The sequence below is a fragment of the Urocitellus parryii genome, chromosome 12 (assembly GCF_045843805.1).
Source record: "Urocitellus parryii isolate mUroPar1 chromosome 12, mUroPar1.hap1, whole genome shotgun sequence".
Classification (NCBI taxonomy): Eukaryota; Metazoa; Chordata; class Mammalia; order Rodentia; family Sciuridae; genus Urocitellus; species Urocitellus parryii.
The window spans coordinates 46,238,640-46,262,277 of record NC_135542.1 but is presented as its reverse complement, the minus strand read 5'-3'; the positions used below and the strand labels follow the sequence as shown (position 1 = coordinate 46,262,277).

Genomic DNA, 23,638 nt, shown 5'->3' with positions numbered 1-23,638 from the left:
AGTGTACTACAGTTATACACCCACATCAATATTTATAGAAGCTCAACTCACAATAGCAAAGCTATGGAACCAGCCTAGGTGCCCATCAACAGATGAATAGATAAAGAAAATGTGGTATATATACACAATGGAGCATTACTCAGCCATAAAGAAGAATGAAATTATGGTATTTGCTGTTAAATGGATGGAACTGGAGATTATCATACTAAGTGAAATAAACCAGACCCACAAAACCAAAGGCTGAATGTTCTCTCTAATATGTGGATGCTAACACACAATGGGGCCAGAGAATAGAAGTTCATTGTAGTTAGACAAAGCGGAATGAAGGGAAGGGAGAGGGAATGGGATTTGGAAAGACAATAGAATGAATCAGACATAAGTTTCCTATGTTCATATATGAATACACCACCAATGAAACTCCACATCATGTACAAACAACCACAAGAATCGGATCCTAATTAGAATAAGTATATTCTCTGTATGTGTAATATGTCAAAATATACTCTACTATCATGTATATCTAAAAAAAAAATTAAAGATAAAAAAATCTTCTCTTTTACTGGGGGATACAAGCAAACACGTGTATGAGTGAAGGGTATAAACATGCTTGAGATCCAACCTGCTTGGGTCCAAATCTTAACCTCAACACCTGCCTCCTGGGGCTTGGGGTCACCTGCTGAAGGGCCTAGGAACATCTCCATGGGAGTTCCCAGGTGTGCACACATCCTTGCACACACATACACACAAATGTCAGGGATGAAAGGGGCAGCCTGGTTGCCCCTGTTCATCTCAGCTTTTGAAAAATCGCTCCAGTCACCAGCCAGCTGAACCTTATCCAGACTCATGGACGGGCACTTGGAGTAAAGTGGAGCAGGCAGAAGAGGGAGTCAGGCGGTGCCTTCAGGCCCCATGCACTAGGTAACTGCCACTCGAATGGATCTAGGATGAGAAGGACCAGTGAGGAGGCAAGGAGCGGGTGACAGGGCTTGGACCTGGTCACTGCCAATGGGGATGGAGAGGGAAGAACAGTATACACTTATGAAGGAGGGGGATTAGCAGAATTCCAAAATTGGCATGGGGGTATGATGGAGAGAGGGGAGGGAGTGGAAGGTCGGGGCTGAAGGTGACCCCATGTTGGTGGCTTGGACAGCTGAGCAACAGTGGAGCTACTTGATAAGGAAGAGACGGCACCAGTGCAGGGAAACGGGGAAGGATGCCTGAACTTGAGGCCTGTGGGACGTGCAGGTGGAGTTATCCAGGGGCTTATGTCCTGGCCTAGAGCCCTAGGAGAGGGCAGGGAGGCAGGGGTCTGGACTTCCTGTACTGTGTACATGTCCTGGCTCAACAGGATTCCCTGGGAAATGATCCTTGGTTCTCTGGGGGAAACAAGCCCCTGTAGTTCCAAGTCCCTATGGCAAAGGGTGCTATTCCAAGCTGACATGCCACACCTCTGCACCTTTTGCAGGACAGTGTCTGCGCAGCTTGGGAAAGGCCTGTGGATATTTTACTTAGCTTGTCTGAGATGCAGGAGGAAGGGGAGGAGCGAGGTCAGCACCACCCTCTGCATCCCAGCCAGGGGACTTCTATCTCTTTAACAGTGTGGCAGACTCTGCAGTCAGGGAAGAGAGGCTCGTAAATGACTTTGCAAACACAGGTGGAAAGACAACTTCTGATGGAGTGAGGAGGGAGCTAAGAAGGACCCGGCCGGGGGCCAGCAACTCCTCCTGAGTGAAGTGCTGCGGAGCTAGCAGCTGGGCCCATGCAGGTGGCGTCTGCCCTCCTTCCGAAGGCTCCGTTAGTCCCAGTGTCCACCCTGCAGTGGACAGCCTGACAGGTGCCAAGCTCCTTGTCACAGCTGGGACTAGAAAGTAGCTGTCAGAGAAATGGGAGGAGGTAGCCTGGATGAACTTACAACTTTTATTTCACCGGATTCCATCACTCTGACACTCCCGGGAGCAGCAGCCACTTTTAACTCTGGATTTTTCATCCTAGGGATTCTTCCTTCCTGGTTCTCTGTCCTCCCTGACCCCCTCCTGGCAATGAATAACATTATGTATGTGCATTAATCACACGTGTCATTGCTGGGCCAGACCTGATGCTAGGTGGCTCCAGAGGCCAGTACTTCTCCGACTTTAATGAGCAGAATCACTTTGGGGTGTGAGCTAGCAGCTCTGGGGGGGGGCCTGCACTTCTGCGTTTCCAATGAGCTCCCAGGTAATACAACCTGTTGCTTCTGGGACTGCACTATGAGAAAGGAGGGTGACCCCTATTCTCCATCTTTGGGGCCATTCCTAGTCTCCCCTGCCTGAGAATAATAAACCTGTCTATGCAGGGCAGTTCCACCATGGCCCAGGGACCCCCTACGGGACCTCCCTTCGTGGTTACTAAACCCAGTGAACTGCTTCCACCTGTAGGAGCTGCCCCTTGGATCTGCGGAGTGTCTGGGGCCTCAGAGCAGGGCTCAGTCTGGGGCTCAGCCCTGCCCAGCCCTCAGCCCCACTTGGGGCTTTGAACTGCAGAGCCTCCCCCTCCTTTACCCTGTCTGGCGGCAGAGACACTCTGCAGAGCCCCTCCCTGGGTCCCAGGCCTGGCGTGTGTCCTTTCCTTCTCTGGGCCTCAGTTTCCCCATCTGTATTGTGTGGGTGACCTGGAGGCTGTCCCAGAGGATCTGATTGGCTCCCTGAGGATGCAGCCTTCGCAGCCCCTCTCGGCATCAGGTATTTTTAGGAAGGTTGGCACCTCCTGGGCTCTGATTCATTAATGTAGCTGATGAAGATCAGCATTCTTTGAAATCACAGTGGGAAGCTGAGAAGCTTTCCTGGTGCTGCGGTGCGTGCACAGGGGAGGGAGGGGGTCATGGGGGGAGGGGGAAGAAGGTCAGAGGGGTGAGTGGGTGGGGGAGTTCAGGGTAGAAAAACCCAAAGTGCTTTTCCTACTGTCACAACCACTCAGCACTACTCTTCTGACACCAGACAGGCCGAGGTTGTTTCCCCAGGTGCCAAGTGATTGTCCTGCTGGTGTCCTCTAATCAGACAAAGCTGACACGGTCTACCTGGAGATAGTCCATGCCACAGGTTGAGGGCTCAGTCCCGCAAGACTACCCCCACTTCAGATGCCAATCACAAGTCCCAGATTGTGACCTGTATTTCTGCTCAACTGGCTATAAATTGAGGTTCCTATGACCTCGGCCTGGCCCAATTCAATTAATTCGTGAGAATGGCTCTCAGAATCCAGGGAAACATTTCATTTCCGCTTACTATGTATTATAATGGATATTTGTAAGGATTCGGATGAAGGGCAGATGGAAGAGCTGTGTCTGGCCAAGCATGTGGGCACACTACTCTGTGCGGTCAGCAATCTAGAAGCTTCCGGAACCTGGTCCTTTTGGCTCTCTATGGAGGCTTCATTATGTAGGCGTAATGGTCATCCACTTGACCTTCAGCCATTCTTCCCTCTTGAGGCTGGAGTGTGGCAGAAATCCCCAACCTTCTAATAGCGTCTTGGTTTTTCTGGTGATCAGGGCCCATCCTGAACCTATCTGGTGACCTACCGCCTGTCATCTCTTTAGCAGACAGAGACCTTATTATCACTTGGGAGGCTCTACAGTTTCAGGAGGTAAGTACAGGAGCCAGGGAGGAGACAAAATGTAGAAGTTTCTTATGACATTGTGGTGTCACAGCAGGGCTCCTGGGAGTATGTGCTAAGAGCCACAGTCAAGTAATATGTTGCATGGCATTTTTGGTTGAAAGGTGACACCAGCTAGCCATTGAGATGATATGATTATGTTAAGATTTACATTCATATGGATATTGGACTCCTGCTGTCCACCTCGGCCTGCTGCGGGACTCCTGGAGAGTTCCCATTGGTTGGGGAAGTGCGGTAGGAGGGATTTCCGGAGGAGGAACTTCCTCTGGGGATCCGGGAGAACGCCGCGTGCATCGATCAACAAGCTTCCCTGGCGGGGTGCATACGGGGCATTGGCGGCAGTTTCAAAAAATAAAGTTTGTTCCTGCTTGAGTGGCTCGTGATTTTGTGCCTAGCCAGACTGCGGCAAGTGTGCATTTTGGAGCGAGGGGCTTGGTGCTCAGAGCAGGATTATTTAGCCGTGACAAAGCCTGATATCCTCAAAGTGGCTCTGAGTGTTCTGGAAAGGTATGGGAGGGGAGGAAGGGAGGGGAGCCAAGGGGCACACTGCGGCATCAAGGGCAGGACTTCAAGGCTTCTTTCGCTCTGTTCTAATATCTTCCCCTGTGCTTGATCTTTATTTATGCCTCTGTTGTCCATCCACCCATTCATTCTGCAACTGTGTATCTGCACCTGCTCTCTGTGGGCCCTGAGACAGGCGCTAGGGACAGAGAAGAGCCAGGCACAGTACCTGCCCTCAGGGCTCCGAGTGCATTGGAACCGAGCTCCCTGTGGCCAGCTCTGAGCAGCAGGATGGGAAGGCGACCCTAGAGCAGGCTGGGAGCTGCTTCCTCACCCCCTCGGGGACTGCACCACAGCTATCTGTGGACACCCCAACTTCATCCTTCGCCCCTGCCGATATGGCCCTTAGTTGGGGTGGTCAGCCGGTGGGCTGGGACAAGGTAGGGAGGATGGCTCCAGGTCCTGCCTCCTGCCCACCACCAGGCCCTGGCCTGGCCCCAAGCACTGGGACACTTGGCTGCTATAGGAGCCACATTCCTATTTCTTTTCCTGGCCTATGCTCAGGGTTTACAGAAGCGTCCCTAAGAGTCAGCCTGGCTGTGCCAAAGTACAAAAGCTGTCAAACATCCATGGGTCTGTGGCTTCTTCCAGCCCTGGCTGTACTTGCCAGGTTGCCAGATGAAAGTTAGTACAGTGTCCTGGGCAGCTGCTCCCGGTGCGAGCAGACTTAAACCCACTCCCGAGGACTCTAAGACTCAGGGTCAGGCCCCTCTCTTTCCTTCAGACAACCTTCAACACCCCCTTTTACCTCAGGAACCCATTCACAGGCTTAAAACAGCCGTGGCGTTCAACTCCGGTGCAAGGGAGGCTGCACCATCCTCCCTGGGCAGGAGAGAAAGGCTGGGAGAAAGGCAGCACCGGGCCTGTCCCTACTTGGACAAAGAGGTTCACTAGAGCAGCCCCAGGGCCAAGACGCAAGGACTCAGCAACTGTCCAGCCTGCTCTGTCCTGCTGGCGGGGAGGCAGCCAACCTTAACAGGCAGCCTCAGGCATTCTGCAGACCCTGCCCACCTGAGCAACGCTCCACACACTCTGCCTGTCCCGGTTTATCTTCAGACCCGCCACTTCGATATGACCCCCTCCAGCTGCTACTCACGCAGATTCCTGGAGCGAGAAGCCTGACCCCTCCCCACTGTGGGCCCAAGTTCCAATTTCTAAAATGGCCAGTGGCTCCCCAGCAGAGCAGTCCCTCCCTTCCCTCAAAGCCTGGAAGGCTGAGCCTGACTCTGGGGGCACAGGCAGCCCAGGCCCAGTGCCTCCTTGCTCCTAAGGAGTTTATCTGTCACTATAGGAGAAGCAGGTCCCAAGCCGTGCGCGTCTGAAGCTGTCCCTGTGTCTTCTCCATCCCCGTCGGTTTGTCCCCTCCTTACAGGCAGGATTCAGAGCTCATCATAACCCCTCTTCATGCCACGCAGTGCCCCACACGTCCCCTCCCTGAGTACTGCTGAAAAGGGACACTTGGCGGCAGGGGAATCTCTGCTGTTGGCTCCCTCCAGGGAGCTGAGACCCACTGACCCCCAAGAAGCTCAAAGAGATGGTGCAAGTGGATGGGAAATGAGAAAACTCAGGCACAGGTAGCCAAAGAGCAGGGAAGAGGGACCACACGCGGTTCAGCCCCTGGGGACCTGGTGGGCTATTGTGAGCGGCCCTGTCTTCCATTTGTCAATGTCCACCAAGATCTTCCCCTGACTTCCCTCAGCCCTCACTGCCCAAAGTCCTTCACAGCCATTGCCCACCCACCTCTTCTCCTTCCGGGGGCTCCCACATGTCAAAGCCATCCATCTAAAGTCTGAAAGGAGAGGGAGGTGCTCTGTGGGTGGCACCTAGCTGCCTGTGGCCTCTGCCCTGCAGAGCCTGGGGTCAGGCAGCTGCAGAGCCAGGTCAGGCCCAGCTTCCCACAGAGGCTGGGGCCCACTCTCCCTCCTCCAGGCTCTGCCAGCCCACTTGAGCAGGGGGCTCTCCTCTCGCTTCCTAAACACTGCTCTCCCCACCTCTTCTGTGGACACCCTCTGTGGAGGCCATCAGCCTCTGGGCCCAGCAGTGATCTGCGCCCCTGAGCCAGGCAGACTATACCAAGGCTCTGCTTCTGTTACAGGAAGTTAGGCCCTCTTAGGCACCTGAAAACCAGTGTGGCACCCTCCTTCTTTCCAAGAAGGACCCAGAATCTTCCAGAGGGGAGTTTTCTGTTCCAGAAGGTGGTAGAAGCACAGCTTCCCCATCCCACTGAGATGCCCTTAGGAATCCACACGGAAATTCCTGTCAACGTGACAAAGAGCTTCCGGGGTCAGATTGTTGACTTTCTGGAAAATGGGAGGAAGACCAGAATAGCCCCTTATCTGATTTGCTTTCCAAGGTTTTAGTTACTCGTGGCAACACAGTCTGAAAACATTAAATGAAAGACTCTACAGATAAGCAATCCCTAAGTTCTAAGTAACTTTTACAACTATATAATGTTTTAGTAATCTACTTGATTATTATTGTTGTTATCCCTAATTTAATTTATAAATTAGACCTAATAACAGGTAGGTATACATAGAGGCTGGAACTACCTGTGGTTTCAGGCATTTGAAGGTCTTGGGATGTATCCCCTTGTGGATAAGCATGGGGATACTGTATACTGAACTGATAGTTGAACAGAGAAGGAAATCATAACCTAAAAGTGGCCCCGGAGAGATCATTAGCACAGATCCTTCATAAAGGATCAGGCCAGGGGACTTCGCCCTTATCATTCAGAATTCCAGAAAGAGAAAACCAAGATCACAGAATGAGCCCCACTGTAAGATATGGGTCTTTGTTTAAAGAGGAACCTGAAAAATTCTTGCCATATTTCAAGCATCTAATCATAAGATCTTGGCTTCTAGATAGTACAAATGGGCAATGTTCAAGGAGGGGGAATCCAATATCTGATGCCAGAGGCCAGAGGGTTCAGAGGGACAATGATCTTGAGCTTCTAATCCTATGACTACAACAGACAGAGATCATTTGAGGATATACTTCTTGCAAAATAAAAAAGGAATCTCAGCCAGGCATGGTGGAGCACACCTGTAATCCCAGCAGCTCCAAAGACTGAGATAGGAGGATCATGAGTTCAAAGCCAGCCATAGCAGCAATTTAGTGAGGACCTAAGCAACTCAGAGACCTCCTCTCTAATAAAATACAAATAGGGGCCCTGGAGGTTGCTCAGCGGTTTAGTTCCCTGTACCAAAAAAAAAAAAAAAAAAAAAAAAAAAAAGAGAGAGAGAGAGAGAATGGAATCTCAAGAAGAGGAGGTTATGGGGTAGAAGAAACAGGGGAATTCACCCAGGGGAGTCCTGAAGGAAATCCCAGCGGGGGCTGCATAGGAACTCAGAAAGCCAATTTAGATCCCTTCAAACAATATTAAAATCCAGCGATTATAAGAATGTGGAAAAGAGGAGTGTGCTCCTTCTTGAAATGGGGAAGAGGGAGGGCAGAATAAGAGGCCGCCAGGGAAAATAAATGAACTGGACCAGCCACTGCTGGAATATACGAGGCCAACCAAACACAGCAACCGATGGGTCTGTGCAGCGACCGGCACGTGCAGGGTTAAATGGAAATGACAGGGGCCCAAAGCCCAGACTAAAAGCAAAATGGAGTCATTCATGCTAAGGTTCCCCATCACCAGCCTGAAACTAAGCTGTTTATCTGACCTCCTGAAATCAGGATTAGAGAGATAACAGCCAATTTTCCCCAAATAGGTCAATTTTGGTGGCATGATAATGAAGTTCCCTCTGCTTTAATCCTTACACACTCACAAAAGAAGGAACCTAAAATAACCTGATGTTTGCTCTTTGGTTATTTTCCTTGTGTTCTGTCACTGTTCCAGCCTCCCCGGGAAGGAACTTTGCAATCACCTCTTTGTTCTTCCCGGTGCTTTTCTCTGGTACTCCTGACAACAAAACCAGCCTCCTCTGCTCGACCTATTGAAACTCATTCTACTTGATGCAATGAAGTGTCAGGAGATTCTAGAATTGAAAATAAAGCCAATTAAGGTCTTTAAATTGTTGTGCTTTTTTGCCCTTTGGCTGCAGTGAGAGAATCTCTCTAACCCCAAAGTTCATGTCTTTCTTTTCCTGCAGCTTTGGTTTAGTGACTCAGAAACACAGTTCCTTCCCTGTGGGCCTCCCCTGGACAAAGCTTATGTAACCACTGTGCTATGAAGGCTATCTTGACATCAACCAAAGACAAAGCCCAGAAGTCCGGCTTGCAAACACTGTAGCCTCGATGATGTAAAAGAAGCCGATAAAGTAAAATATACTTGCTAATGCACTCGATCAATTTAAAGCACCTGATCCTGTGAAACAAGTCAGAACATAAGACTCAGATTGAGGAGCAGCAGAGGCAGAAACCGTTTTCCTCTTGCGGAGCAGGCAGGGAGGGGACACTGTGTGACGCGAATGGAACAACACATACTGAGCTCTGAGCAAAAGATGTACACTCAATCACTTGTCATGGCAGGAAGTGAATAGAAACTGTTCGGAGCTAACAAACCATGAAATAAAGGTCCAGGCGCTTCTAGAACTATCATTCTAACCACCAGCTCTGTAAATAGAAGTCGCTAAATTAGTTCCCTCTGGGTGGCAGGCCTGGGTATAATCAAGGGACTTACTTTGGACTTGATATCATTGTCTCCTCTTTGCATCTTTCTTGTGCATCTGCCTACAGTCATTTGACCATTAACACGTGACAGATTTTAAAGCCCTACAGGGGAAGAATTGAGGGAAGGGGAAGGGCTTGGATGAGTGGACAGGAATTATGCAGGTGGGGAGTGGCAAAGAGGAGAGAATTGGGGTTCCATTCTTCTCTTGTGTGGGTGTGCATGGAACTTCCTCAGGAGCAGGGGACCCATGGCATGACTCCAATGGGTCATGCAAGGTCGACACTCATAGTAGGTGCCCAAAGAATTTTCATAACTGAATAGTAAGAACTAGATAATGTCAATGTTAGGCTCCTCCTCCACCCAGAAGGAGGGAGGGAGAGTGAGAGAGAGGAGAAAGGAGGGACAGAGGGAGAGAAGAGGGAGGAAAGCAGAAGGGGAGTAGGGAGGTAAGGAGATCACCACAGGTACCCAAGGCTTCCAGAAGACTCTCTTGGGCAGGTTGCGCCCCTCTGAGGCCCTCTGCCTTCACCGGGTCCACAGGATGTATGAAGGTGCCTGATGTTACCGCCAGTTCACGAGGCAGCTCCCGTGATCAGGGCTGGCTGCATGCATCCCTTTGGGCCTCCCAGTTAGAAGGGCTACATGTAACATTGCCTTGTGATGCTTAATTTTGAAACAAGGGAACCCCACATTTTTATTCTGCACTGGGCCCCACAAGTCAGACAACCTGTTCTGCTTGCAGGCCTGTAATTGGTGTAACAGCAACCATCTCCCATTTTAAGCCTTGGCCCCCTGCCCTGGCCCGAGGCTCACTCAGCTGATCCAAAACAAGTCAAACAAAAGGCCTGTTTCCCAGCAGCTCCCAGCCTAGGACGGGAAGAAAGTCCTGAAAACCTTGGATGACTATTGTATCACAGCTCAGAGAGACAAAGGACTCTGTAGGCACAAACTAGGAGGGAACACTGAGTAGAGAACAGTTAGCTCCACAGGCCTGTGATTGGTACTGGATGTATCTCAGGCTAAGACAGGGGACCCATGTGAGTAGAGGGTGGGTGGATGCCCCAGAAAGTATAGTGCAAGGCTTCTGCACAGGTCAAGAATGTGGTGCTGGGGGCTGGGGTTGTGGCTCAGCGGTAGAGCGCTTGCCTAGCACATGCGAGGCCCTGGGTTCGATCCTCAGCACCATATAAAAATAAATAAAATAAAGGTATTGTGTTCAACTTCAACAAAAAAATAAATACTAAAAACAAAAGAATGTGGTGCTGGGCTAGGAGAAGGGGAATGAGGACTCCAGGGTGCAGAGCCAGGTCAGAAATTTGTGGAGATTTGTCCTAAACTCAGTGGGTTATCAGTGGAGAGAGTCGATCATATTTCTGAACTCAAAGGGCAAGGTGTGTAAGGTGCGTGGAGCATGGATGGAGGTGAAGACTCAAGCTAGGCATAATCAGCTCAGGCAGGGAGGGTAAGGACCATCCTAACCCCTTTCCAAGCATTTTCTAAGCATTGGGTATGTTTGTTGGACAGTGACCCCTGTGAGTCAATATACATGTTTCTGTGTAGGCTGAGGTGTGCTCACATGCTATATGAGTATGAGCTGGGAGTGTGTCAGACTGTTGGGATGCATGACTGTGAACCCAAGTGTTAGCAGACAATTGTCCATAGATCTCTTGAATTTCTGCACATCTTGCAAAGTGAGGTGCTTACTGTACTTTTTTCTGGACTATCTTTTCAGGGATGTTGTATAATGAACAGTCTCGGTAAATACCATCAGTGTCTCGCTCCTGAGTGAAGGGCGGGCATGTTTCCGGCTTATTATAAACACAGGTGTCCTAAGCTCAGAGTTTTTCCCCTACAGGATAACTGAGGTATCACCTAATCTTTTGGACATCACCCTGTGGAAATTAGTGCTTGGAGATCTGGCACTAAAATTCTCATTACTGTTATTGCTGTGAATACTAAACTGTCCTTCATCTCTGACCCAGGAATCTCATATCCTTTACCAGTGTCCTTTAAACCAAGTCAGGGAATTTGCTGGCTTGTGCATAGGGGAGAATCTCGGGCCATTCACAGTTCCCAATAATGTGTTTCTAGATATTTGTGTTTCAGTGAATCTGGCTTTGACCACATTTGTTTGTATGTGTGAGGATTAGGGGTTTTGGTATCTGGGGAAAAGAGTGTTTCAGAGTTTATACACATTGGGAAACCAGCCCTTGGATAGTCTGTGTCTATGCCAGAAAATGATGAACTTGTATTTAACGTGGGGATGAACCAGCTCTTCTCATTGAAAGACAGGGAGAAGAAACATGGAGAGCTAGATGTCTCTCCTCCAGCTGAGGTTTATGGGGACCGTGGGGTGTTCTACTGTGTTTAGGAGCACTGGATTTGAATTGGAATGACTGTGACCATAGGGAGAGGCCCATAGAGGGGCTGATAAGGGGCTCTGCTTTGTAAGATAAACCTTCTTCCCCATCCTGTCTTAAACTCATTGACTTCTACAACATACCAATGTCTATCAATGCTCAACTGATCCTAGAGCAATTGAGCCATACTCTGAGACGTAACCCCTGGCTCCAGTCTCTATAACCTACTTTGGGTGTTTCTGTTCCAGGAGCTAAGCCTGAAAACCACTCCTCTGTGGTAACTGTTGCCCCTTTCCAGATAAGAGAATCGGATGGTGTAACAGTGGTCCACGTTATGCTTTGAATATAACCCTTGCTGCTCTGCCATTCAACTTATTTTTAAAATGAACATTCTTTTTCTTCCTCTCTCCCTGCTCCTCCCCTCCTTAATCTCAGGGAAAACAGGATTACCTTTCTTCCCCGCTCCTAGTGCAGAGTTATCTGTCCAAGCACACACCCACTATAGGAACAAAGTGATCCAGGCTTTGGGGATGGTATCAGAAGATCTCAGAAATGACTATCTCCTAAATTAACAAGTAAATTACAACCGCAGAGAACTGGGGAATGTAGCCTTTGAGTCACCCTCTGTTCCTGCTGATGGGCAGAATCACAGCCTTTGAGACAGGAGTCCCCTGTGTTTCTCCTTTGTTAGCAAAGCACTAAACCTTCTTTTTCCTTTTCCATTTTCTCAAAACCTTGTCCTCATTAATGGTTTGGCATCAGGGACAAGGACCAAGGTTTCGGCAACAATGGGGGCATTTGTAAATTCACTGCCTCATCGTGGGGTTAGCGCAGGAACAGACACCCACCCTTGAGGGACACTGTACTGGCTACGGTTCCCCGTGGTTTGTTGGTTGGGAAGAAGCCACACCTGAATAGCCCCTGCTCTGAGCATGTGCTCTCTGTGCCACCTGCTTTGCCTTTTCTGACTCTTCCAAGTGATGCCGGTGGGTGATGCCATTTCCTCTTTTGAGAGGAGAGGGCTGAGAACCAGCAGAGTTTGGCCATTCAAAAGCAGAGTCCAGCAAGGCTTTGGGCCAAGGAGGTGGTGAGGAGAGATGAGACAGGCCCTGAGAGGAGCACCCTGGTTGTCAGAGGTGGCTGGCAGTGCCACAGAGACAACCACAAAGGCACCGATGGCTTACTATATGCCCCTGCCATGATGGGGCACTTCTGCCAGAGGTACAAAGAATGGAACTGCCTAATCTAGGTCTGGAACCTCCAGAACAATGAGCCAGAGTAAGCCTTTTTTCTTTATAAGTTAGTTGACTCATGTATTTCATTATAGTAATATGAAGCTGACTAATGCAAGTCCAAAACCTTGCAGTAGATGGTATACATTTAGGTCCCTGTGTACCAACCTAAGGCTAGAAGCCAGCTACTCCCATCCCATAGCCATACACTGCTCCCCACACCCCCTGAAGTTTGTGGATGGGTCCTTCCCAGCAGGCCAGCCCAAGATCAAGCTGAGAAAGTCTCCCAGGCAAACAATGGCCTCCTTGCCTCCTCTGGCCTCTCCCAACCCCTCTTATTAACATTCAGGCAGCTCCCCACACCATTCATCCCAGGCCACAGAGGAGCTGAGATTTGATCTAGTCTGGCTGAGCCGCATTAAAATCAATTAAAAATGAGAGATAAGCCTCTTTTATCCCATTGAAAAATTCACAGGAGTAAGAGAAAGACACACAGCCCCGTCAATCACCCACCCCTCTGCTTTCCTAGGCTGCTTTTTCCAGACAGCTGCTAGGGGAGCCAGCTGAGAGGAAAGGACTTCTTGCAATGGGGTTGTGGCCAGAAGCCCCCAGGCTGGATCCCAGCTGCCAACAGGATGTGCCTGTTGTCCTTGCGCTCCTGTGATCAGCCGACAGACAGCACGGGAGTCTGGCCATAGCTGGGGGTGGTTGGTGGTAGCAGGGAGCATCTAGAGGGAAGTCCAGGAACCTGTCCCTTGAGTTGTCTCCAAAGGCCTGACACCAGATCCCTTTCCCCTGCTGGACCCAGAAAATGTAGACGACCCCAGGGAAACCACATATTTCAGGCTTATCTTTGCTTCCCATGGAAAGCTGGGCAGAATTAGATTCCCTTGTTCCTCTTTGGAGAACTTCTACTTCTGTACCGTGAAGCTGCATTTACTGATGTTTCCAAGCAAAATGTGTGTGTGTGTGTGTGTGTGTGTGTGTGTGTGTGTGTGTGTATGTGTGAGAGAGAGAGAGAGAGAGAGAGAGAGAGAGAGAGAGAGAGAGAGAGAGAGAGAGATGCACTGGGACATGCACCCACACAGAGCTTGGCACATTAAGTAGCTATTGAGTAAACACTAGTCAAATGAATGGGAAAATATGGCTAAAGTGCATGTGCCACTCCCCTGCCATCATCCACCAAGCAGGCAGCATTTGGTACAGTTTAGGTAGTTTTGATCTCAACCATTATCAGTTTAACTTCCTTGTTTATTCAACCAGTGGACAAGTCTTTGGTAAGTCTCTTACTGTGCTGAGAAAAATGTTCATTCATATGGGGGTACCTAGCCCCCCCACCCCCCCCACACCCTGGATGGCACATTTCCTGGAGCAGGTGGGCTTGACCTATAACAGTGAGTGTCCTTGGCGAGGCAAGGCTGGGGGGAAACACAGCATATCCTGATGGCCAGAAAAAGAAGCCTGACTGTGGATGGTGTGGGTCACTCCTCTTTATTCCTCAGATGGCCTGCCCACCCCCCAAATGATGATTTTATGCTCTTCCCTGAGTCAAGATGACCGCAGAGATGATGACAAAAAGTGCCTTGATCTGGGGTCACTGAGGTTTTATTGAGCATTCCCCCATGAAGACAATGGTTGGATTAGATTTAGAATACAATTTATAGAAGGATATGGACTCAAATGTAAAATAATTTCAAGTAACTGGAGCACTTTGCAATTCATTCAGTTAGGAGTTAACCTGTAATATGAGTTGGGAAATTGCAATAGCAAAGGTTGAGGACTTGGTGCCACTCCCTCTGATCCAAGGATGTCTGAGGGACCCAAGAACTGTGGGAGGCATTTCTTTGTAGGGCGGGTGCATTCTCTGCTTTTCCTGGTGCAGGCGTATGAAGAGCCTGCTGGTTGGAAAGACAAGAGTCAGCTGAAGGAGATGAAGCCCTCACTATTCAATATGGTGTGGTTCAAAGAAAATTATTAATCGGTTGAAGGACTCAGAGCTCAGGGCTGTGCCACACAGAATGTTCCCAATGTAAGATCAGTGATGAGAAGGACCTTGGGCTGGAGGTGGAGCTCAGCTGGTGGCAGAGTATGCATTTAGCAGGAGTGAGGCCCTGGGTTCAATCCCTATTGTGGGGGAGGGAGGTGGGTAGGCTTAATCACCAACCCTGACATAGGGGTTCTGAAAGCAATTTATTTTGTAACTTTGGAGCCCAGAGCATTTTGTTCATTGATTCATTCTGCAAATATTTAATGAATGCCTTCTTTCAAGGCCTTTGGAAAGGGAGATTTTAACAACCAGGGAAACAAGCAATCAGAACAAGAAACTGACCGATCAGAATGGTCCCTGCCTGTCAACAACCAACACATCCTGATTTGCACAGGGGTGATCTCAGCCCTGGCACTGCAGCCTGGAGCGTGACTGACAGCTTACCTTCTAGTGGCCTTGTCAGCAGGGTGGGCAAGGGCTTTCCAGAAGAGATGATTCAAAGCCAAATCCTGCAAGAAGCAGAAAAAGAAAAAAAGGAAGCAGAGATTTTTGGCAACCCTGGGTTCAGGGTAGACATTACATAGACACCGTCCTATAGCAAAAGAGCCTTTAGGACTCCAGAAACCTTCCAGTAGCTGGGTGAGGCTGGTGGGAGGTAGTGATTCTAGGAGGGTTCAGATCTCAGAGGATGTGGCATGACTTGAGAATATCTCAATTGACTGGGAGCTATCAACAGATTTTTAATTGGGAGAGATTGGATTTAACTAATATTTTGGACAAATCATATCTATATTCTAATTAAAAGATGGGTATTAAAGGTGAGTATTAAGTGGTCAGAAATTTCCCAAGGGAGAGCAAACAACCCAGAATTTAGAACAGGGGTCATGGAGCATGGGATGTCTAATATGTGCCTTAAGTGGGACATTTTTCTGTCTGGAAGCAAGGGTGGTACTACGGACCTGTTACTACCCAAGCTAACAGTTTCATGAACACGACAGACAGGCATGTTAAGTAAGCACTTTCTGGCTGTCTGAGCCATCCATGCCATCCCAGGCTGCCACTTTGGGAAGGTGGTGGAACCTTTGAGGTGGGACCTATGGTTATTGGGGGTGTGTTTAAACAACAAGCTTTTATTGTCTCACCGTTTGTGTTGGTGAGGAATTTGGGCAGCTTAGCTGGATGCTTGTGGGTCAAGCTGTCTCAGGAGTTTGCAGTGAAGATGTCAGACAGGGCTGCAGTCAGCAAAGGCTTGACTGGGGCTAGAAGATCCACTTCCAGGATAGCCATGGGGTCCTCTCTTACAGCATGGCCGCTGGCTCCCCCTGGAGAACTGATCCAAGAGACAAGCCACGATGTCTCTTCAACCTAGTTTCAGACATTCCACGTCCTTGTTCGGCAATGTTCTATTTACACAGGCTACCCACCCCTCTTCAGCAGGGGATGCAGGAAGGCAGAGATTGGTGGGGCCATCTTGACGACTGGCATTCCCAACTGTTTGCACTCACTGTCAGGCTTTCAGTGTTTTAATCAGTGCCTGGCACATTGTAGACACTCAAATACCAATTTCTTTTTTTTTTTTTTTTTTTTTTTTTTTTTTTTTTTTTTTTTTTTTTTTTAAAGAGAGAGTGAGAGAGGAGAGAGAGAGAGAGAATTTTTAATATTTATTTTTTAGTTCTCGGCGGACACAACATCTTTGTTGGTATGTGGTGCTGAGGATCGAACCCAGGTCGCACGCATGCAAGGCGAGCGCGCTACCGCTTGAGCCACATCCCCAGCCCTCAAATACCAATTTCTGAATGGAAAAAAAAGGGGCGGGGGTCTAATTAGTTCATCTAGTTCAAACAGTAAGTGGGGATTCACAAAGTAAACCTGCCCTCCTTGCATTTCCTGCAAATTCTCAGGGATGTTAAGCCCAGCTCTTGATTTGCTCCTCTTGGCTCCAAAACCTGGGTATCCTACTCAAAGGCCCCAGCCCTGGCTGAGATGAGCATCCTGCCCTGGGCATGCGCCCTCTCCTACGGAAGCTCCCGGGCAGCTGCTCATTCCTCAGATGTTTGTTCTGGAGGAAGGGCAACTGGAAGAATTGGAAAGTGCTGGTTTCACCTTATTTGCTTGTTCCACATCAGCTGCCTTACAATGAGGGCGCAGAAGCTGCACAAACATTTCTGTCAAGTGCCTCTTTTTTTGTGGCTCTGCCAGATCCCAAATCTCCATTGCAAGGAGCAAGGGAAGCGGCTGACACGCAGCCTACAGTCCGGATGTCTCCCTGGTGTGTCTGCCCCTGAAAACACGGCTCTTCAATAATGCATGGAGCTATTAGCACCAGGCCCAGGACGACTTGCTCCCTCCCAGCAATCAAAGCTGCCGCCCAGGAGCCGAGAGGTTGATCAGATTTCATGGGCTCCTTATAACTGATGCTCCTGGTAGGAGATTAGAATGGGCTGTTTCATGTCCAGGGATGAAAGCAGCAAGGATTTGGGGGAAAATCCGGCTTCCCAGAGAAATCAAAACGTTTCTATTTCATTACAAATGGATGCATGACACAGCTAATCGCTCCTGTGAGAGGCAGCGCTGCGGGACCAGCTGCTACCTCGGCAGCTCTTCTCAGATGCTACATAACGTGCGTAGGATGCAGGACCGGGGAAGCCACTCCATTTCCTTATGTCTAGGGCATCTCTTGGACCATAGGTATCTGTCACGAATCCCTGGGAGATTAGCCTTCATCCCACAGTACTAGGAAGGTGGGTGCAACCCCCTTGGAGGTAATGGGGTGACTGAAGCCGAGGACCACTGAGGAGCAGGAGGCTGCAGCCGGCAGCTGCCATAATATTAATAGCTCCTCATTACTGTGCATGATCATATGTCCAGCATTTTGCATACAGTATGCCACTAATCCTTGCAGCAACTGGCAGTGTATTATTAGATCTTGCTACAATGAAGAAAATGAAGAAACTGAGGATCAGAGAGCTTAAGAGATCTTCTCAAGGCCACCCGGTTAAGACGCGCTGGAGCCAAGTGAAACCCTAGGGCTGTGTTTCTGCCCCAGCACCAGCTGCTCCCCCAGGTCCTCCAGAAGCAAAGCCGAAGTCCATAGCAAAAGGGAGAGCCCCAGGAGGAGCAGGCCTTCCCCCATACGTGAGAAGTATGGGGCATTTAGCCAGCATCACCATGGGAACTGTCTGTAGGGATCTCAGAGGCTTCCCAGTCAGTCTCGGCCTTCATCCCAGCTAGTTTCTGTGTCTTCTCCAGGGAGCTCTGTCTTTTGACCCAGGGATCATATGAGCTGAGATTCTGATATATTCTGGTTACTGACTCTGAGCTCTTGGTGGGTGATTATCCTCTCTGGCCTTGCTTCCGTTGTCTGTGAATTAGAGAAAATGATACCCCCTTAGTGGCAAGCCAAAAGGGGAGATGCTCAGGCCATGTAGTTAAGAGGGACTCTCCTGATTGGAGACCACACAAGTGCCTGCCTCCAGCCTCCACACCCATGCCTTCCTTCCTCTGCTGTCACATGGCCTCTTGTGCCTAAGTCCCCACACTCTGAAGTTTGAGTCAAATCTGTTTCTTCTAAAAGACATTTTGCATGTTGGCATTCCCAGTAGCCTTCCCTGGAGGGGACTGGGCTCCACCCAGCATTTCCAGCTTTATGAGGTGAGGTCCCATTTCACCAGCTCAGCCTGGAGCTACCCGGGGCAGGCTCTACCTCCACCTCCTATCAGCCTCCCCAATCCCTGCCTGGGCATCGAGCCCGACACAAGCCCCAGCAGGGCTGCTGGTGACCTTGTAGACCTGGCTTCAGCATGTTGGGTCGGCTCTGGGGAAAGGACCATCAACTCTTTCAATGCCCCTGCCCCATGGACAAAAGGGATCTGCCTGCAGGCTGGGGAGTCAGAGGTAAGCACCCTCAGCACCCTCCCTGCCCAGGATTAAATGTGTCTGTGCCCCTGACATACCCAAAGCAAAGATGCCATCTGGGAAGGCTACCCACCCACCCTCAGCCTGACTAGGCCTTCAAGGGGTGGACTGAGTCTAATTCATGTGCCTGCCACTTCTGCACAGGGAGATGCTCTGAGTTTAGAGAGACACTGGGGATTGATGAGGATTGGAGCTGAGGTTTGCCATGTAGGAGTACATCTCAGGAAACAAGGAGATTTGGCAAAACTGAGTTGGAGAGAAGGAAGCTCAGCCACTGAGCTCTGTCTGGGACACTTATAAATATTTGCATGCAAATTGCGGAGCTTGTGCTCCTACACAGAGCTCCCGTCCCTGGCTGTCCACTGCCAGATTTGCTCTCATTACTGCCAAAGTCATCTTTCTGCTCTCTGTGTCACCCGCCATCTGCCCACCCAGGAAAGATGGCAGTGTCAGTGTACATGCATGCACTCTGTCTCCAGGTGTCTCCTCAGGGGCCAGCTACACTTGGGCACTCAGTGTGATTGAAGTGAAGACAGCTGGAAATGTGGTCCATTCCTGGCCCAGCTGCAAGCACCCCAACCTGTATTAAATACCCTGCATACGCCTCTGAGCCCGTGGCTAGCTGTTGGCTCAGAGATGTCCCGAGGATCACCTGTCCAGCACAACTGAAAACTGCCATTCTGAGTACAATGACAGCACTTTTCCCCACACATGGGCCATACATAAACAACATCCCCTCCAATGGCCCTCAGCTGTCCACTCACCAGTCACTGAGGGCCTTTGGTGGCTTCCTCACCTTTCCCCCGACAGACTCCCTCTCTCTGACTTTGTTCCCTGCTAATGGATGCTCCCTTCCATTGGGCCCAGAAGTCACTGTGCTCACAGATCTCTTGGCCGCCAGCCTGTGGTCCACCTTCCCTGGATGGGTATGTTGCACCTGGGTCATAAGGGCATGGGCCATTTCCACTTGCCTCAACTGTCCACTTCCTGGCTATCCGCTTTTCTCCTCAGACCCCAGCTCAGAGGTTTACCCGTGTTAATTTTTTCCCCTTTTTAAAATTTTTTGTTATTTTTTATTTTTGCAATCCTGGGGATTGAACCCAGGGCCTTGCACATGCTAGGCAAGTGCTCTTCCACTGAGTTACATCCCTAGCCCTTTTTATACTTTTTATTCAGAGACTGGATCTAAGTTGCTCAGGCTGGCCTTGATATGTAATCCTCCTGCCTCAGCCTCCTGAGTAGCTGGAATTACTGGCATGCACCAATGTGTCCACTAAAAATTTTTGCTCTTAAACTTTTGATCTGGAAATAATTTTTGATTCACATGTAGTTATAAGAGAGATCTCAAGTAATCTTGACCCCATTTCCCCCAGAGAGAACACCTTGCAATGCTCTAGTCCAATATAGCAAACAGGATATGGAGAGACTAGTGTTGCTACAAGCAAGATACAGAACAGGGGTGTCCCAAGGATCCCTCATTTCCAGCCACACCTGCGCCTCTCTCACCCTGCTACTTCCTTAGTCACAGCTGGAAGGTTTCTAAGCTCCTCTTTGCTGGGGTCCCTGGCTCCCCTCCCCTGACACATCCCTTGGGCTGGGCACCCACAGCTCTCCATCTTCCACCCCCTCAAACTCAGAAGCGGCCTCGTTGTGTACTAGGAGGAAGGAGCTCTGCCTGGGAGACAGTGCAGCCAGTGCCTCCCTGGGGAAACACATCAAGCGTGGTCCCTCCCCAGGCTCAGTGACCTCACGCACGGCAGGGAGTCAAAGCAAGCAGTCTCTGCAGAGCCCCAGCCCTACCACAGAACGGCCATTGTGAGATCTCCTACTCAAACTCCTAGTGCATGTACGGTGGAACCCAGCCCTGGCCCCAGCACGGTCGGCCTGAGGAAAGTCAGATTTTCCCTGTCAGAATCCTCTTCCCTTGGTTCTGCTCTCAGGTAGCTCTCAGGGTCTACCAACCGAGCTGTTTGTTCATTTGTAACTGGGCATGTCAGGACAAAGGCCTGCATGGCCCATGCAGTATTTAACTCAAGTACTTGTCTGTTCTTTCTTGTGCTTCAGAAGCTACTTGTGGATTGAAGCAAAGCCTCCGCTCGCTGCTCAGGGACAAGACACAGCTGCTTCATCCTCTAATGCTGCACATGCAAGAGCCAGCACCCTGGGACACTTTGATGCCTCCTTTGGACAGGGCAGGGGGCCTTGATTGAGCACATAGCTCCAAGAAGAGAAGTGTAAACAGACATCCATGTAATGAATGTAAATTTTTCCCTCTGATGTGCATATGGCTCCAGTTTGCTTTCAGCAAGGCTGGGGAGGAATCTTTCAACAGGAAGAAGATCAGAGCAGATGTCAGGGGCACCAAGCCTGCTCTGAGCTGTGTGACCCTGGTGTGACCACATTTCCTTTCTGCTATGGCAGGGTTTTGCACCAGGAGCTCTCTGGGTCTGGCTGACAGTTGCCTCTACTGGCTGCCCAAGCAGAGGGGCACCATACCTGTCTCTTTCAGGGTTCGCTTTTGAGCTCATGCAGTGCACAAGGCATTGGATGCCTTTGCAATTCCTGGAGAGTGACAGTGGCTCTAGACTGTGCACTGGGGTGACCAGGCTCAGACCCAGTGAGCGTGACCTGAGCACCCCCAGGTTTCCACACTGGACTGGCCTTTTCATGATGGCCTCAATCTTCCTCGCCTTCTGAGGAATCAGGTCCTTCTTGACCCAGTGCTGGGTCACTCGCTTTACCTCTGCACCCTCCTTCTCCCACAGCTGTCATCCAGCCTGGCACCTCACCTTTTTTTTTTTTTTTTTTTTCAGGGGAGAGGTTGTGTGGGCATGTTTGCACAGTCCTGGGGATTAAACCCAGGGCCAGCATGTGCTTAGTAAGTGCTCTAGCACTGGCCCTTTTAATTTTATTTTGAGGGATAGGGTCTATTTTGAGACAGAATCTTTCTAAGTTGCTGAGGCTGCCCTGGAACTCTCGATCCTCCTGTCTCAGCCTCCTGAGTCATTGGGATTACAGGTGTATTCCACTGCACCTGGCTGGTCTTTCTTTCTTTCTTTCTTTCTTTCTTTCTTTCTTTCTTTCTTTCTTTCTTTCTTTCTTTCTTTCTTTCTTTCTTTCTTTCTTTCTTTCTATTCCACTGCACCTGGCTGGTCTTTCTTTCTTTCTTTCTTTCTTTCTTTCTTTCTTTCTTTCTTTCTTTCTCTCTCTCTCTCTCTCTCTCTCTCTCTCTCTCTCTCTCTCTCTCTCTCTCCTTTCTCTTCAGTACTGGGGATGGAGAGCTCAGGGCCTCACACATGCTAGGCAAGCTCTATACAACTGAACTATGTCCTCAGCTCTTCCTCTTTCAATACAAAAGATAAAAATGTGAATCCCAAGGTTGTCAGTATTCTCTGTCCTTGAGTGTCAAATGCCCCTTCCTCTGTGGAGCACTCCAAGCCTCTCTTTCCCCACGATGCAGCCCTTTCTTGCATCCTCTCAGGCCCTTATCACACTGTGGCTCTAGTTATTTCACACCTGACTTTGCTACTTTGAGCTCCCCCGTGTATGAATACTGAATCTTTCAGTTGCTGGTGACCCCTTACTCCAAGCACTTGTTGAACAAAAGCAACAGCAGTGCTTGGCTCATGCCTTCCTTGAGGCCAAAGACTAGGAATTAAGGTTTAGGGAGGTAGGCAGACCCCAGCAGGGGTAATGCAGGATAAACTCAGTTAACATGAGAGTGACCTTGTGACACAGCAGTGCTTATCCATCAGACACTCTGGAGCAAGGGAAGCTGGTGGCACCAAAGTGCTCTGTGTCAGCTATGGATCCCATGGGGCAAAGCCCGGCCTGCTTCCTCAGGCCATCTGCAAACTTTTCTTGGCCCACAAATCTCAGGGGATGCCTCCAGTGGACATGCCTTGTGTCCTGCTAGAGCCTTACCTCTAAGGGAAAGCAAGCCCACAGCTCTCTGAGACTTCTAAGAAGATTGGTGGAGTGGTTATTGCTTTCTAGATCACTGTGCATTTTACTAGAAACACACCAATCATCTTTTGCACAATCACAGCCAAAATCCACAGCCTACAGGAACAGAATGTTCTAGGCCCACCCTCCTCTCTTCCTGGGGGAGTAGAATTCAGAGCAAAGGCCGTACCCAGAGGAGCAGCACAATGGGTCTGGGCCTTGGCTTGAACTCTGTGTGAGACCTGCCTAACACAGACACAGCTCATTGGGGAGATACCTGGGCTCCAGCCCAATCTTTCTACATGTGACTCCTTTGTCTCTATTCAGGATTTCCAAAGAAGCATGGCCCCAGCCCTGCTCCAATATGTACTGAACCCAAAGTTCACATGTGCCTTTTTTTCCCATTTATTTATTTATTATTATTTTTAAAATGTGGTGCTGAGGATGGAACCCAGTGGCTCACACATGCTAGGCAAGCGCTCTACCTCTGAGCCACAACCCCAGCCCCACAATATGCCATCTTGAAAAAGGGGAGAGAGAGACCTCCTGGGCTGACTGAGGGCCTGAGGTGCTGGTAAAGCAGCCACCGAAACTTGACCAAGGAACCCAGCACCCAGGGCTGTAACTGGGAGCTGCCTAAAGGTGAAGAAGGTCCCCCAGAGGGAGCCATGGGGAAGGGGAGGATGGGGGCATGCACAGGTTGAAGTTGGCAAAGGATGTGGCAGAGCAAGTTCTGGAAGGATGGACAGGTACAGAGAGGGACAGGGAGGAACGTCCAGCTCCAGACCTCCTCCAGGAAGTGTGTGTCCTCTCCAAGAACAAAACTGACCAAGAATGTGGCAGCTGGGAGAGGACCTCTCCTCCCTGCAGAGGCTCAGCCAGCACCTCAGAGGCGCTGCCACCCAGGACCACGCATGACTTACTGGGTCACCTCCTCCTGAGCCAAGCCCTGCATCTATCTCTAAAACCTTTGACCTCAAAAAGGCACCCCCTGCCCCCTTCCAGAGAATGACATTGCCAAGTGTGCCTTCTGTCCTGTCATCTGTGCTCCTAGAAGCTCTGAATGTCCCTCTGCCTGGACATTGACCCCAGCCTGGGAAGTTAGATTCACCCCACCCCTCACTCACCCCAGCCCAGAGGAAAGAATCAGAATCTGGAGTTCAAAGACACCTGAGTTTCCTGACTCAGGTAGGTGGTTCATCCCACACTGCTCTCAGCCTTCATCTCCTGGTCTGTAGGGTGGATGCACCGACTTATCTTGCAGTTGATTTGGAGATTCAAGGAGACTGCCATGCAGTAAGTGCTCACTAAATAGTCACTTCCCGTTTTCTCCCTCCCTTACCTAACCACTCTGGGGGCCTCTCCTGCAGCCTGT

At 49.9% G+C, this 23,638-nt stretch overlaps 1 long non-coding RNA gene across 1 annotated transcript; it reads right to left on the bottom strand.

Annotated features, from left to right (window-relative positions):
* Window positions 1-14,300: 14,300 nt before the first annotated feature.
* On the bottom strand, window positions 14,301-15,954 carry LOC144249802 (uncharacterized). Its single transcript, XR_013342319.1, has 3 exons — window positions 15,546-15,954; window positions 14,848-14,912; window positions 14,301-14,314 (listed from the first exon to the last, which is right to left on the bottom strand). It is a non-coding gene; the product is annotated as an uncharacterized LOC144249802 (long non-coding RNA).
* Window positions 15,955-23,638: the final 7,684 nt, after the last annotated feature.